We start from the raw sequence: 15,926 nt of genomic DNA on the forward strand, positions 1-15,926 counted from the left end.
GGTCGTGCTACTGCTATAAGGTGATGCCCTTTGGGCTGAAGAACGCGGGGGCCACGTACCAGAGGCTGATGGATCGAGTACTTGCACCAATGCTGGGAAGGAACGTGCAAGCTTACGTCGATGACATGGTCGTGACCTCGCAGGAGAAGAGCAAGCACGTTGCAGACTTGGAAGAATTGTTCACGACGATCGCCAAGTTCAAGTTGAAGCTTAACCCGGAGAAATGCATTTTCGGCGTGGAGGCTGGAAAATTTTTGGGTTTTCTCTTGACTGAAAGAGGAATAGAAGCTAACCCGGACAAGTGTGCCGCCATCTTGGCGATGAGAAGCCCGGCTACGGTGAAAGAAGTCCAGCAGCTAACAGGTCGGATGGCAGCCCTATCTCGCTTCGTGTCAGCTAGCGGAGAAAAGGGGCATCCCTATTTTCAATGTCTGCGGCGCAATAACAAGTTCGCTTGGACGAAAGAATGCGAGGAAGCTTTCGTCAAGCTGAAGGAATATCTGGCGAGCCCGCCGGTTCTGTGCAAACCACTGGCGGGAATCCCTCTCAGGTTGTATTTGGCTGTAACTGAGAGGGCGGTGAGTGCGGTCCTCGCCCAAGATCAGGATCAGGCTCAGAAGCCTATTTATTTTGTGAGCAAGGTGTTGCAGGGCCCAGAAACGAGATATCAGGCCCTGGAGAAGGCTGCGCTGGCTGTGGTGTTTTCGGCGAGGAGGTTGCGCCACTACTTCCACAGCTTCACAATATTGGTGATGACTGACCTGCCCATCCAGAAGGTCTTGAAGAAACCTGACGTTGCGGGAAGAATGGTGAAGTGGGCAGTGGAGTTGTCAGAATTTGACATTAAATATGAGCCCCGAGGCCCGATCAAGGGGCAAATCTTTGCAGATTTTGTGGTCGAGCTCTCATCAGAGGCGACGCGGGTTGAAGGAGATGGTTTTCGTTGGGTGCTTTCGGTGGATGGATCGTCAAACCAGCAGGGTAGCGGTGCTGGGGTCATATTAGAAGGACCCAACGGCGTGCTGATCGAACAGTCATTGAGATTTGCCTTCAAAGCCAGCAACAATCAAGCAGAGTACGAGGCGCTGATCGCCGGGATTCTGCTGGCCAAGGAGATGGGAGCTAGAGTGCTGATGGCTAAGAGTGACTCGCTGCTAGTCACAGGGCAAGTAACAGGCGAGTTCCAGGCTAAAGATCCACAAATGGCGGCTTACTTGGCGTATGTGCAGGAATTGAAGAGTTCCTTTGCCTCTTTTGAAGTGGTACATGTGCCCCGAGAACAGAATGCCCGAGCTGACTTGCTTGCTAAGCCAGTTCAGGCAAGGGGGGTAGGCAGAGGACGGTGATTCAAGAAACTCTGAAGACGCCGAGGGCATTTGTAGCAGATCACCTGGTCCTTCAGATAAGCAAGTCGACGGAGAGAGCAGCGAGAAGCCATAAGTCTTTGACGCAGGAAACTCTGAGATCGCCGAGAATCAGAGCATGCCGAGGAGAGAAGGTGGATGTGATGCAGGTCTGCGCCACCCATGAGCCAGACACTTGGATAACGCAATACAAGCGGTGCTTGGCGGATGGTCTCCTCCCGCTGGATCCAACAGAGGCCAGGAAGGTAAAGAAAAATTCTAGCAAATACACGTTGATTGATGGCGATCTGTACAGGTTTGGGTTCACTCACCCACTCCTGGAATGCATACACGGCGAGAAGTGCACGAGAATTATGGCAGAGCTCCACGAAGGAATATGTGGAAGCCACGTCGGGGGTCGAGCTCTGGCCGCGAGGACTCTCCGTGCAGGCTACTATTGGCCATCCATGAGAGAAGATTGCAAGAAGTATGCCCAGTGCTGCAGACAATGCCAACAGCACGCCGATTGGCACAAGGCACCTCCCGAGGAGTTGAAGTCGATCTATAGCCCTTGGCCGTTTCATACTTGGGGAATCGACATCCTGGGGCCTTTCCCGCTGGCGATCAGGCAAATGAAGTACTTGGTGGTGGCGATTGAGTATTTCACTAAGTGGATTGAAGCAGAACCAGTGGCCCAGATCACCGCGCACAAGATCGAAGGGTTTGTGTGGAAGAACATTGTGTGCCGGTTTGGAGTGCCTAAGCGCCTGGTGTCAGATAATGGGACGCAGTTTGCAAGCCACCTGTTGAAGAAGCTTTGTGAAGGGGTTGGAATTCAACAAGTGTTTGCATCCGTCGAGCACCCTCAGACGAATGGCCAGGTGGAATCAGCTAATCGGGTGTTGTTGAGAGGTTTGAAGAGAAGGCTTGAGAAAGCCAAGGGAAGTTGGGCTGAGGAAGTGCCCCGGATAGTCTGGGCGTACCACACCACCGAGCAGTCAGGAACCCATGAGACCCCGTTTAGCTTGGTCTATTGGTGTGATGCCATGATTCCAGTCGAGATCCAGGAGAGCTCGCCGAGATTCCAGAACTTTGTAGAGGAAGACTCGAATGCAGAGAAAAGGCTGAACCTGGATCTGCTGGATGAAGTCAGGGAAGAGGCAAGGCTGAAGGCTGAGGCGGTGAAGAGGAGGATTGAGCGAAGATACAACTCAAAGGTGATGCCAAGGCAGTTTAGAGAAGGCGATCTGGTGATGAGGAAGGCCCACCAGTACGAGATGGAGAATAAACTATCACCCAAGTGGACTGGACCGTTCAGAATAACCGAGGCACTCGGGAACGGAGCCTACCGCTTAGAGACGCTGGAAGGAGGGGCGATCCCTCGTACCTGGAACGCCACACACCTGAAGTTGTACTATAGTTAAGAGCTTTGTAAGTAAAGACAAACACAAATGTTATATTACAATGTCTCTGTTAAAACAGTTTCAAGGGGGCACTCTTTTTTCCCTAAGGAGGGTTTTTAATGAGGCCACCCAATAAAAGAAGAGTTTTCGAAGTATAAGGTGTTTCCAGATTGCATGTGTGCTATTTTCGAAAGTTTTGAAGAAAGACCTTGTCATTTGTACATGATTTAAGGCAAGAAAAGATATATCGCGTGCTTTCTAAAAAGTTTTAAGTCCTCATCGTTTTTCGGCGATTGGAGGCACCAGTTAAGTTTTAAAGTCCTCATCGTTTTTCGGCGATTGGAGGCACCAGTTAAGTTTTAAAGTCCTCATCGTCTTTCGACGATTGGAGGCACCAGTTAAGTTTTAAAGTCCTCATCGTCTTTCGGCGATCGGAGGCACCAGATGAAAGACCTCAACGCCCTCGCGCGTTTTGAGGCAAGATGAAGTCCTCCTCGCTGTTGAGCGAGTGCAGGCGAGAAAGAGGAAAAGTCCTCCGTGTTTCTGGGAGCGAGAAGATGTAACTCCTGGGGCAATGTCGAGGCAAGTTAAAAGACCTCCTCGCCGTTGAGCGAGCGCAGGCGAGAAAGAGAAAGGTCCTCAGTGCATCCGGGGGGGGAGGAGATGTACGCCCTGGGCAAGTTGAGGCACCATATAAAGTCCTTATCGCCGTTGTGCGAACTAAGGCCCATTAAAGACCTCCTCGCCGTCGAGCGAGTGCAGGCGAGAGAAAGAAAAGGTCCTCAGTGCATCCAGGGGGGAGGAGATGTACACCCTGGGCAAGTTGAGGCACCAGACAAAGTCCTTCTCGCCGTCGAGCGAGTTAAGGCCATTTAAAGTCCTTCTCGCCGATGAGCGAGTTCAGGCGAGTGAAAGTCCTTCTCGCCGATGAGCGGGTTCAGGCGAGTTAAAAGACCTTCTCGCTTACGTACGAGCAGAGGCAAGATAAAATCCTTCTCGTCGCGAACGAGTTCAGGTATGGCGGAGAGGGTGGAAGAAGCTTGAAAGGTGGCTAAGGTAGGTTCGAAGAGAACGCCTAGCCAGCCGGTCTTTTGCTTTGAAGTTCAGGAGGGCAAAGGAAGATTCCAAAGGGCGTTTCTACCCCAGATAAAGAAACGATTGCCAAAGCATGAGGCTAGAAAAAGCTGATGTTACCAAGGGGTCTTGGCGATCGGGAAAGGTTCAAACGACGGCGAGAAGGTTGAAAGACTTGTTCGATAAAGCAGGTCGAGTGGGACGTTGTTCGAGCCAACGATTAAGTTACAGTTCGTCGCTTGAAGGGTATTCCTGTAATGAGGTTAGTTGCCTTAAGAGTACAAGTTGTTTAAGGTGATTTTTGCTTAAGTTTGAGTTGGCTCGAGGCGGTTACGTCAAAGGTCGCGTTTGCAAAATCACTAAGTTAAATCCGACAAAGTTAAGCATACAAGGAAGGCTAAAGCGCTTAAAAGAAGTCAAGGGAGAGAATATCCAAGTTCAACAATTGAAATAAGTATCTGTTCAAAACACATATGCAAAAGTTTTTACAAGGTAAATACAAGTGAATTTATAAAGAAGCAGATGGGGTGGAGTTGGTTGAGTCTTCGGCGGGAACGACCTTTCCATCTACTACTTCGTTGTTTAACGACACCATGCTGAGGTCGAGATCAGGGAATAGGCATGCGAATTGCTCCCGAGCGGCTTTGAATCCAGCAGTCAGAATCTGAGCAGAATTTAGCTTAAGTTCTTCAAACTGCCCTTGAAGTCCTTCAACCTGTTCCTTGAGCTCTTTGTTCCGCTGCTCCTGCTCTTCAACCTGTTTTCGGAGTTTTTCGTTGGTTTCTTGAGCATGGAGAAGGTCGTCAGTAACCTTCTTGGACTCTGTTTGAGCTTGGGCCAACTCGGCAGCCATCTTCCCTTTCTCCTTGTTTGCCTCAGCGAGATCAGCCATGGCGTCGTCCCTCGCTTTTTCTACCTGCCCAAGTAGCTTCTCGCGGTCAATCGACCTCTGCTCCAGTTTTTGCACCTTGGCGGCGTCAGCTTGAATGTGAGCCTCCAGGTCGCTCGCCTTGGTGCGCAGAGGCACGATCTTACTTTCTAGTTCAACTTTCTCTTGGGCAAGTTCATGGACTTTGCGGCGAAGGTCAGCAGCTTCCTAGCGCGCCAGCCTAAGCTCGGTACTTAGGGCATCCTCTACTCGGGAGTGTTCCATTTCCGCGAGCGTTAGGCTGAATGACACCTTCTCCACCTCAACCTTCATAGTGCTATTTTCAGTCTTGAGGTGGTAGAGATCGTCTTGAAGCCTCCTGGTGGAGCTCTCCACAGCCCTCGTTATGATCGATGGGATATCCTCTGCTATGGTTTTGAGTTTGGCAGTCAGAGGTTCCCACATCCTTGTGACTTCAAGGGAAAGGTTTGATGCTTGGAGAGGCGCCAGGGGGGCTTGTTGAGGGTTCTCGCCGCCACCTTCCTTAGCAGGATTTTCAATGTTTGCTTCCTGGCGTGGCGACGCAACCGGGGATTCGGTAATTAGAATTGGAGAGGTGTGAGCAACCTCATCCCCGGTTGGAACGTTCTCTGCAGCTGAAGCGTTTGAAGGGGGGCCCCCTCCAGCTGAGATGTGAGGCGTAGAGGCACTTGGGGGGTCCTCCAGAAAGTTTGGCTCTTGAGCCTCAGCTGCTGGTGGCGCAGTGGCCAGTGGAGTTGCTTGGACTGGTGGTGAAGGGGCTGGTGGTGTTGGCGATGAGGGAGGAGGAGCAGGTGTTGATGGTGGTGTTGAAGCTGGAAGAGGGGGTGGGGCAGGTGGTGAAGGTGGTGCCACCCTTTTCCTCTTTGTAACGAGGCCATCCTCAGTGACCTCGTCGTCCTCTTCCTCCTCCTCTTGGACGACTTGGGGGGCTTTTCGCTTTGGCCTCTTAAGGACCAGTTTCTTTCGCTGGGTGGGTTCCTTGGGCGGTGATCGCCCATGAACGATAGCCTTCTCGACCGCCGAGTTGGGAACCGTCTGAGAACCGGTCGCCAACCCGTGGTTTCGGGCGAGCGCCTTCAAGTCGGCGAGCATGTTTTTACCCAGCATATTATCTGCATGAAACGAAAATGCATGAATTAGCTCAGAGAAGAAAGAGATGGGTGTATGAGGCAATGAAACAGCAAAACAGGTATATGCAGAAAAGGCAAAACCAAAGTCTTGTGCGTATCGCACAAGACGCCCAGAAACAGTATCAGAAGCAACATCAAAACAAGAGTGTAGCGCCCTAACCTATTTGGAATTCTAGCTGGTCCTCAAAGAACTCGAAGGAGATCAGGGTGGGGGTCAGGAATGTTATGTTGGCATCCGACACCCTCTTCCAGAATAGGCAGAGGTCTCGGTCCAAAGCTCCCATGCTATCAGGACTTCTGGGCCTCCTGAAGCAGCTCTTGGACTCCTTTTTCCCCTTGTCCACCCAGTACAAGGGGAAACCGTCGAGAAGGGAAGTATCTTTATCGTTTGCGCGAACCTGGATGAACTTCCCCTTCCAGTCCTTGTATGATTGCTGGAAGATGGTAAAAATGGATCTCCCAGCAATGGCATTCAGGCTGACCCACAGGCGGTCTCCTGGGTGCTTGGCCTAAAAAAGAAACAAAAACACGTCCACCGACGCAGGCAGCCCCAGGTGGTCGCACATTATTTGAAAGGCTCGAACAAACGCCCAGCTGTTGGGGTGAAGCTGGGCGGCAGCAATGTTGAGCTCGGTCAAGAGTTCCCTCTCGAATCGGGTGAGGGGAAATCTGAGTTTGACTTTCTTGAAGAAAGTTGTGTAAACAAAGCAAAAGGGCCCGTCGGCGCTCACTTTGTCATCAGCGCATACTGGCAGAGCGGCGGGGCAAGGCAGCACCATCATCCTCTCATCGTGCTCCTTGTGAAACGATTGATAGGCCTCGTCCCCCTTTGTCAACCGCAGAACTGCTCCCGCAGTGTTCACCGACGAGGTCTCCTTTAGAAGGGTTGGGGTGGCCCAAGGATATAGTGATTTGAAGTCTGGCAGAGGCACGGGGGCTCCTCCAGCGTTTGGTGGAGTCGCCTGGGCCAGAGCAGTTTGGGAAGATGCAGGCCTCTCAGCCTGCGAAGAGGAAGCGCCACGAACTTGGGTTGGGTCGTGCGCTTGTGAAGAAGGGTTTCGTGTTGATGGAGGGGGGTTCGGGGTGATCTTTGTGCGAGTCATGATAGCAACTGCAAAGGAAGAAGAAAGGAAAAACAATCAGGGGGTTACAGAGGCTGACTCGGTCATGGAAGGAAGGTGAAACGACGAACGAATGTGAGTTCGTTGCGACGATCGGCAAAGCCCTAAGTTACGCAGAAGAGAAATGGAGAAACGACCCACAGCGTATGCACCAGGCAGTTACAGGATGATGCAAATCGGTGAAAATGCAAGGAAACCCAGCAGATGAAGGAAAGTAATTACCTTTCAATGATCAGGAAGACGAGGGAGGAAGATGGTGATCTGGAACTTTGAAGAGCGTCGAGAGTTTTCGCAGAGGGAAGTTAGAGCGTTTTGCAAACACGAAGAAAAGTGATGGAACAGTGGAACGTAATGGGTTTAAGGGTTTTCGAAATGGTTTTGGGAAGCGCTAACGGCAGATGAAGATAGCCGTTGATGAAAGCCACGTGTCGAACGATGCGCGAAGGGTTTGGTGGAGCGTCAGAGCAGCAGAAAGTACTATCGCTTGGAATTCTGCGTCAATGCCACGTAGACCGGTGTTAACGAAGGCTCTTTCAGTCTTTTCGCTAGACAAGTCTTCGCTTAAGACTGGGGGGCTTGTGTACCGCCCTGGTGGTCGGGTATGATGACGTGGCACCCTGCTATAGTGTAGGCGTGTTGACAAGGCGCCAGGTTGGCAAGAAGGGAAGGAAGTCGGGAGGCACGTGTAGTCGCCGATTGTTAAGTTGGCGTGTTCCGATCTCCAGCTTACCAGAATAGGCGATCGCCAGGTTGAGGATGAAGTCGCCAGATGCAGACTCAGGCGACCAAGCAGTCGGAGATCGCCAGAACAGGCACATCGCCGAAGATAAAGGAGAAGCAGATTATGAAGGCGGCCGGCGAGACCACAGGGAAGGTGTATGAAGGCCCTAACTCGCCAGTTTCAGTAGAGATCGCACTCCTAAGTTTGCTATGCACTGGGCAGTACCATGCATACGTAACTTAGCCAAAATGAGAGTAGAAGCAGCGCCAAGTCAGGGAGCCTCCAGATGATGGCACGTGTACAGTTGGATACGAGCCACGTGTCCAAGTCTGTAACTGCCAGGAGAGAGAAAATCACCAGGTATATAAGAGCTCTTAACGAACTTTCTGAGGTACGCACGTTCAGTTCATACACTTTACGCTTGCGAGTGACAGAGCTGTTTGTGAGAGAGAGTTTGCACGGTTCTAGTTCTTAGTATTTGGTGATACCGTCACTGACTTGAGCGTCGGAGTGCGATCGGCCGCAGCGGCGCCGTGTCGTTTCTTTGCAGGTTCTTGAAGTAGATCCAGAGGAGGAACGAAGGAGATAAGCGGTGCGCACGTCGATCCTTTGACGAGGCATTCTCCAGCGCTCCGGAAAACAGGCAGGATCAAGTGTGAATCCTGATTCATCAATTTTAACCCCACTTTTATTGGCAACCCATTTACACTTGAAAACTGGAACGAAAAACTTAGTGTAGTCAACCGCCCATATCTCTTCTATAAACCCATAGTATGCCATTGATGCAAGTACTGGATTTGTATCTTTCGAAGTCGAAAACTGCATTGACTCGGCTTCAAGAGTAACACCAAAATTTTAAACTGTACTCTTTTCATCCATGGACTTCGTGTAAAATATACAATTATTCACTTCATACGCTGTACATGAGATGACATCAAACTTCAATCCAGCAGCCAACCAGGTCAAGGTCTCTGATGTCGTTGAATCCTTGAACACCTTGTCTTTAAACCAAGGCATGAAAGTTCTATTATGTTCCATCAAGACCCATTTCTCTGCTTGTCTTGGGTTACTTGCCTTCACAATGGCTTTATGAGCTTCTATGTAAGGTATAACTTCATCAGTGTTATTCAATATGTACAAATGTGCTCTTCTGATCATCAAAAGGTAACTTTTTTATCACTCCCACTGATTTTTGTTGCATTTTAATCGGTTTGCATCATCCATTAACTGTCTGGTGCAAACGTTGTGGGATGTTTTCTCTGTTTTGCTTTTCCTTTTCTGCGTTTAGGGTTTCTAGACCTTTTCTCTGCGAGCCCCCCCTTGTTCTTCTATCTCCTTCTCTTCTGTCGAGTCTCTCTGCTTACGAACTTTCATATCTTCCCTTTTCATCTTCTTGCAGCTTCTTCGATGGCTCGCTCCAAAATTACACCCAACCCTCCTCCATCTCCTCGCACGGCGAACTCCCGTAGGGCAAGCCCCTTCTCCTTCCGCGACCCCCCAAGGGACCCTAACGTCCCTCTGAGCCAGGTTGTGAGACCCGCGCCTTCTCGTCCCAACCAAGCGCAGCCAAACCCACCTCACACCAGCGCAGATGTGAGGCCCCTTCCCAACTACAAGCAACTGTATCTGTGGGCCTTCGCAACCCTGCTGGATGAGACTTCATCCATCAACTCTGATCGCGATATCCTCCGTCACAAGAAAGGTGACCAAACTCACCTTTCTTTCAGCAAGGAACACGATGACAAGGTATTTGTGCATCCTTGTCCCCCTGGTGAGCCCATCTGCACTGATAACCAGGGTCACGACGGCGACCCCTTCTGCTTCATCTACGCAACGATGTTCAAGAAAGTCAAGCTCCGATTCCCCTTCACCCGCTTCGAGAGGGAGCTCCTGACTGAACTCGACATAGCCCCCGCCCAGCTTTATCCCAATAGCTGGGAGTTCGTCCGGGCCTATCAAATCCTCTGCGCGCACTTGGGACATCCGACCTCAGTGGACGTGTTCCTCTATCTGTTTGAGGCCAAGAACCCAGGCGATCGTTTATGGGTTAGCCTCAACGGGGTCGCCGAGAGGACTATCCTTTCCATCTTCTAGCAATCTTACAAGGACTGGAAGGGAAAATTCGTCCGCGTTTGCTGCAATGACCGAGACCCCTCCCTCCTCGACGGGTTTCCCTTGTACTGGGTGAACAAGGGAAAGAAAGATTCGAGCTTCAGGAAGGCCAGGGAGCCAGAAAAAATGGGGGAGCTCGACAAGGACTTGTGCAACTTCTGGAAAAGAGTTGCCTCTTCCAACGTGACTCTGCCTGCTTCCTCCATCATCGCCTACGAGTTTCTCGAAGGCCAGCTTGCGTAAGATACAACTCAAAGGTGATGCCAAGGCGGTGAAGAGGAGGATTGAGCGAAGATACAACTCAAAGGTGATGCCAAGGCAGTTTAGAGAACGCTCTCAACGAAGAGCTCTGAAGCTTGCGTAAGGACAAGAAGGAACTGTGCAAGAAGCTGCACGACAAGCTTCAGGACGCCGTTGAGCTGGAGAGCAAAATCGTTCCTATGAGGAAGCGAATCGCGGAGCTGGAGGAGGCCCGAAGGTCCGACGTGGAGCAAATGTCCAAACTGGAGAAAAGGTCGACCGAGCGGGAAACTCTTTTTGGCAAGGTCGAGCAAGATCGGGATAAGGCAGCCAAAGATTTGAGTGAGACAGCTACCGAGCTTGCCCGAGTTTGTGAGGAGAACAGCGGGTTTACGCAAAAGATCGACGAGCTTCAACTTGAAATCACCCGGGTTCGTGAAGAGAACGACGGGTTCAAGACAAAGATCGACGAGCTTCATCTTGAGGCTGCCCAAGTTCTTACTTCCGGCTTTGGAGCGGCTTTGGAGCAGTTTGCTTGCAAACTCCCCGATCTCGACCTCTATGAGTTTTCAGTGTACAATGAAGTGGTGGATGGCAAAATGATGCCTCCAACTTAACTGCCCCCATCTGCCACTTCAATTCTATCACCTTGAAACCTCTTGTAGTTAACTTTGATTTCCATGTAATGACTTTTGTTCTGCTCAAACTGTCTGATATTCATGTGTATATATATCTATGATCTTCTAGTTTTATCCGTTGTGCGATCAACTAGCTCGACTGGCTGGCCTTTACTCAGCCTGATTAACTTAACACAAACTGGCGCTTAATTCTCTGGAAATCAACTTAACTTAAGCAAAACGGTTAGGCTGTAGCAATAACGTTTAACGCGAAACCACTTATTTGGCAATAAGGGCGTGGGTCGATCTTAATATCTGCAATCCCATTCGCCCGCTCTGCCGAAGGATAAGCGAATTTCTATGCTATCGCCGCCGCGTAATGTTCTTTCTATTTCAATCCCAAGCCATGGGTTTTCGGCAATGCCGTTTTCCTTTAACTGCAAATGTCCCCTGCGGGGCCATCACATGGCTCCACCTTTGCTCATCTGGAAGGAGAGCTGCCTTCCGGATCTCCCTCTACCTTCCCCGAGTTCTTAAACTGAGATAGCTTAAATCATTGTTCCCTCATCTGGGGGTAGAGCCGCCTTTCGGATCCTTCTCTACCTCCCTGAGTTTTAGAACAATGATTTAGGTGGTGAGGTGTCCTCTGCGAACTTCCCCCAACCACCCTTTAACTTCTAATTTAGCTGGTCTTACTAGGTCAATATTGGTGTTTCACTCGAGGGAAAGGAGTTTTTTCTCCAACCCTCCTTTCCCATACTTAAGATTATTAACACCCCTGACTTTTCAGCTTCAGCTTGCCTGAACTCACTCGAGGGTGAGAAGGACTTTTTCTGATGCCTCGACTTGCCCAGGGGTTACATCTCCTCCCCCCTTGGGTGCGTTGAGGGCTTTCAACTTGCCTCAATTTGCTTATGCAAAGAGGTCTTGTGATCTGCTCTTGCCTGTACTCGCTCAGGGCGAGGAGGGCTTTAATCTTTTCTCGCCTACACTCGCTCGAGGCGAGGAGGTCTTTTTGATCTTTTTCTTGCCTACACTCGCTCAAGGCGAGGAGGAGGTCTTTTTTATCTTTTTCTCGCCTACACTCGCTCAAGGTGAGGAGGTCTTTTTGATCTTTTTCTCGCCTACACTCGCTCAAGGCGAGGAGGTCTTTTTTATCTTTTTCTTGCCTGGTGGCGGTCAGAAAATTTAATACTTGTGCCTCCGATCGTCGGGTGGCGGTGAGGACTTAAAACTTGAACTTGCACCTCCGATCGCCGGGTGGCGATGAGGGTTTAAAACTTTATGTTTCGAAAATTTTGTACTGGATGCATGCGATTTGGATTTACCATTGTTTAAAACTACACAAGGGCAATAAAATCTCTCCCCACAAGCTTGAAAAACAAACAGCATGCAAACTTAATAACTGGGAAACTTCGATAAACTTCGAAACCTTCTTTATTGGGTGGCCTCATTAAAAACCTAAGGAAAAAAGAGTGCCCCCTTGAAAAATTGTTTAAACTGATACATCTTAAATTGTTCGAGTTAATTGCTACTTACAATGCCTTAACTGTAGTAAAACTTGAGATGGGTGGCGTTCCAAGTGCGAGGAATCGCCCCTCCTTCCAGCGTCTCCAAGCGGTAGGCGCCGTTCCCGAGTGCTTCGGTTATTCTGAATGGTCCTGTCCACTTGGGTGACAATTTGTTCTCCATCTCGTACTGGTGGGCCTTCCTCATCCCCAGGTCACCATCTCTGAACTGCCTCGGCTTTGTCTTGGAGTTGTACTTACGCTCAACTCTTCTCTTTACTGCTTCGGCCTTCACCCGTGCTTTCTCCCTGACCTCATCCATCAAATCCAAGTTCATTCTCCTTTCTTCGTCCGAGTCTTCTGCCACAAAGTTCTGGAATCTCGGCGAGCTCTCCTGGATTTCGACTGGAATCATCTCTTCGCATCCATACACCAAGCTAAACGGGGTTTCATGGGTTCCCGATTGCTCAGTGGTATGATATGCCCACACTATGCGGGGAACCTCCTCGGCCCAAGACCCTTGGCCTTTTCCAACCTCCTCTTCAAGCCTCTCAGCAGAACCCGATTAGCGGACTCCACTTGCCCATTCGTTTGCGGGCGTTCCACGGAAGCAAACACCTGTTGTGTCCCAATGTCCTCGCACAGCTTCTTCAATAGGTGGCTTGCGAACTGAGTCCCATTGTCTGATACTAGACGCTTGGGTACGCCAAAACGACACACAATATTCTTCCACACGAAACTCTGGATTTTGTGCGCGGTGATCTGGGCTACTGGTTCTGCCTCAATCCATTTCGTGAAGTACTCGATCGCCACAACAAGATACTTCATTTGCCTGATCGCCAACGGGAAGGGTCCCAGAATGTCGATTCCCCACGTGTGGAACGACCAGGGGTTGTAGATTGACTTCAACTCTTCTGGGGGCGCCTTGTGCCAATCGGCGTGCTGCTGGCATTGCTTGCAACGCTGGGCATATCTCTTGCAATCTTCCCTCATTGTGGGCCAGTAATAACCTGCGCGGACAGTCCTCGTCGCCAGAGCTCGACCTCCAATGTGGCTCCCACAAATCCCTTCGTGGAGCTCGGCCATAATTCTCGTGCACTTCTCTCCGTGTACGCATACAAGAAGAGGGTGTGTAAATCCGAACCTGTACAGCTCGCCGTCGATGAGGGTAAACTTGCTGGAACTCTTCTTTATCTTTTTGGCCTCTGTTGAGTCCATTAGGAGCACGCCATCGGCCAAGTAGCGCTGGTATGGCATTATCCACGTATCTGGCTCGTGGATAGCGCAAACTTGCATCGTTCTTACTTCTTTCGCTAGGCGCGCTCTGATCCTCGGCGTCCTCAAAGTTTCTTGCGTTAGGGATCTATGGCCCCTCACCGTCCTTTCCGTCGACCTGCAAACATGAAGAACCTGGTGGTCTGCCACGAATGCTCGAGCTGTTTTCATGGTTTCTTGAATAATAGTCCTCTGTCTGCCCCCCTTGCCCGAACTGGCGAGCTTGGCTAGCAAGTCAGCTCGGGCATTCTACTCTCTTGGCACGTGCACCACTTCGAACAAAACAAAGGATCTCCTTAACTCTTGCACGTACTCCAGGTAGGTTGCCATCTGCAGATCTTTGGCTTGGAACTCACCAGTTACCTGCCCAGTGACCAACAGCGAATCACTTTTGGACATCAGCACCTTTGCCCCCATCTCCTTTGCCAGTAGAATACCGACGATCAAAGCCTCATACTCTGCTTGATTGTTGCTTGCTTTAAAAGCGAACCTCAGGGATTGCTCTATCAACACCCCGTTAGGTCCCAACGAAAGTCATCCTTGGCGTTTTGCGCTGTTCCGGAGGACAGCTCGACCACAAAATCGGCGAAGATTTGCCCCTTGATCGGTCCCCGGGGCTCATACTTGATGTCAAATTTCGACAGTGCCACCGCCCACTTCACCATCCTCCCAGCTACATCCGGTTTCTTCAAAACCTTTTGGATGGGTAAGTCAGTCATTACCAACACCGTAAAGCTTTGGAAGTAATGGCGCAGCCTCCTCATCGAAAATACAACCGCTAGCGCCGCCTTTTCTAAGGCCTGATACCTCACTTCTGGGCCTTGCAGCACCTTGCTAACAAAATAGATGGGTTTCTGGACCTGATCTTGATCCTGGACGAGCACCGCGCTTATTACCCTATCAGTTATGGCAAAATACAGCCTGAGTGGCGTTGCTGCTTGGGGTTTGCATAGAACTGGCGGGCTCGCCAAGTATTCTTTGAGCTTTATGAAGGCTTCTTCACACTCCTTCGTCCAGACAAACCTGTTATTCCTCTTCAAGCACTGGAAGTACGGGTGGCCCTTCTCTCCACTGGCTGATACGAATCGGGACAGGGCGGCCATCCGCCCCGTGAGCTGCTGCACCTCCTTCACAGTGGCAGGGCTCCTCATTGCCAAAATGGCGGCACATTTGTCGGGTTTGGCCTCGATTCCCCTCTCCGACAAGAGAAATCCCAGAAATTTCCCTGCCTCTACACCGAAAATACACTTCTCAAGATTCAGTTTCAGCTTGTACCTGGCTATCGTAACGAACAATTCTTCTAGATCGGCGACGTGCCCGCTCTTTTCCAGGGATGTCACGACCATGTCGTCAACATATGCCTGCACATTCCTCCCGAGCATAGGGGCGAGCACCTTGTCCATTAGCCTTTGGTACGTGGCCCCTGCATTCTTCAGCCCGAAGGGCATCACCTTGTAGCAATAGCATGACCTTTCTATCATGAAGGCGGTCTTTTCTTCATCCATGGGGTGCATCTTGATTTGGTTATATCCTGAGAAGGCATCCAGAAAACTGAGCAACTTGCACCCCGATGCACTGTCTACCAGGGCGACTATACTTAGCAAAGGATAAGAATCCTTTGGACAAGCCTTATTCAGGTATGTGAAGTCAACACACATCTGCCATTTCCCGCTGCTTTTCTTGACCAGAACGACGTTGCGAGCCATTCTGGGTACTGGACCTCCCTGATGTGGCCTGCTGCAAGGAGTTTCTGCGTCTCGTCCTTGATCGCCTGCCTCTATTCTTCGTTGAACTTTCTCCTTCTTTGGCGGACGGGTCTGACTTGGGGATCCATTGCTAAGCGATGGCACAAGAAATCGGGGTCGATTCCCGGCATGTCCGAAGCGGACCAAGCAAATGCATCCAGGTGTCTACTTATCACTTTGGCAATTTGGTCTTGTATCTTGCTGTCTAAGGCCTTTCCCAGTTTGAACGTCTTGCCATTTGTACCGTCCCGTCATCGGGCGTTGACCGAAGGTCAGAGTCAACGCATGATGGGGGCCCCTCGAGGGACCCAAGGAAGAGAAGTCAGCAGGTAGACCGCTCGAGTCGTCAGCCAAGTGAGGCGTCGCCCAAAGAGAAGCATCGCCCGAGGGAGAAAGGCGTCACCGGAGAGGCTTCGGGCCTCGACAGTCCAGAATAACAGTAAAGGGAAGAGAAAGGCGGCTTCAAGGCCGCAAGTTTAACACCAGAAGGGGATGCCCTAACTCATGAAGTATCCACGCCACTGCTGGGAGACCCTGGAACATATACGACCCGTGAGAGGGCCATAACCAGGGAGAACCACGTGCATGGTATGAGAGAAAGGTAAATATACCCCAGGGAAAGTAACCAGTGATTGGGGCACGTGATTTGGCACCCAGAACGTCAACCCACGAGCTGGAAGCACTTCGTAGGAAAGAAGGCTCACACGATAGAATAACCCTAAGTTGG

The sequence above is a fragment of the Phaseolus vulgaris genome, chromosome 11, assembly GCF_000499845.2.
Source record: "Phaseolus vulgaris cultivar G19833 chromosome 11, P. vulgaris v2.0, whole genome shotgun sequence".
In the NCBI taxonomy this organism is placed as follows: Eukaryota; Viridiplantae; Streptophyta; class Magnoliopsida; order Fabales; family Fabaceae; genus Phaseolus; species Phaseolus vulgaris.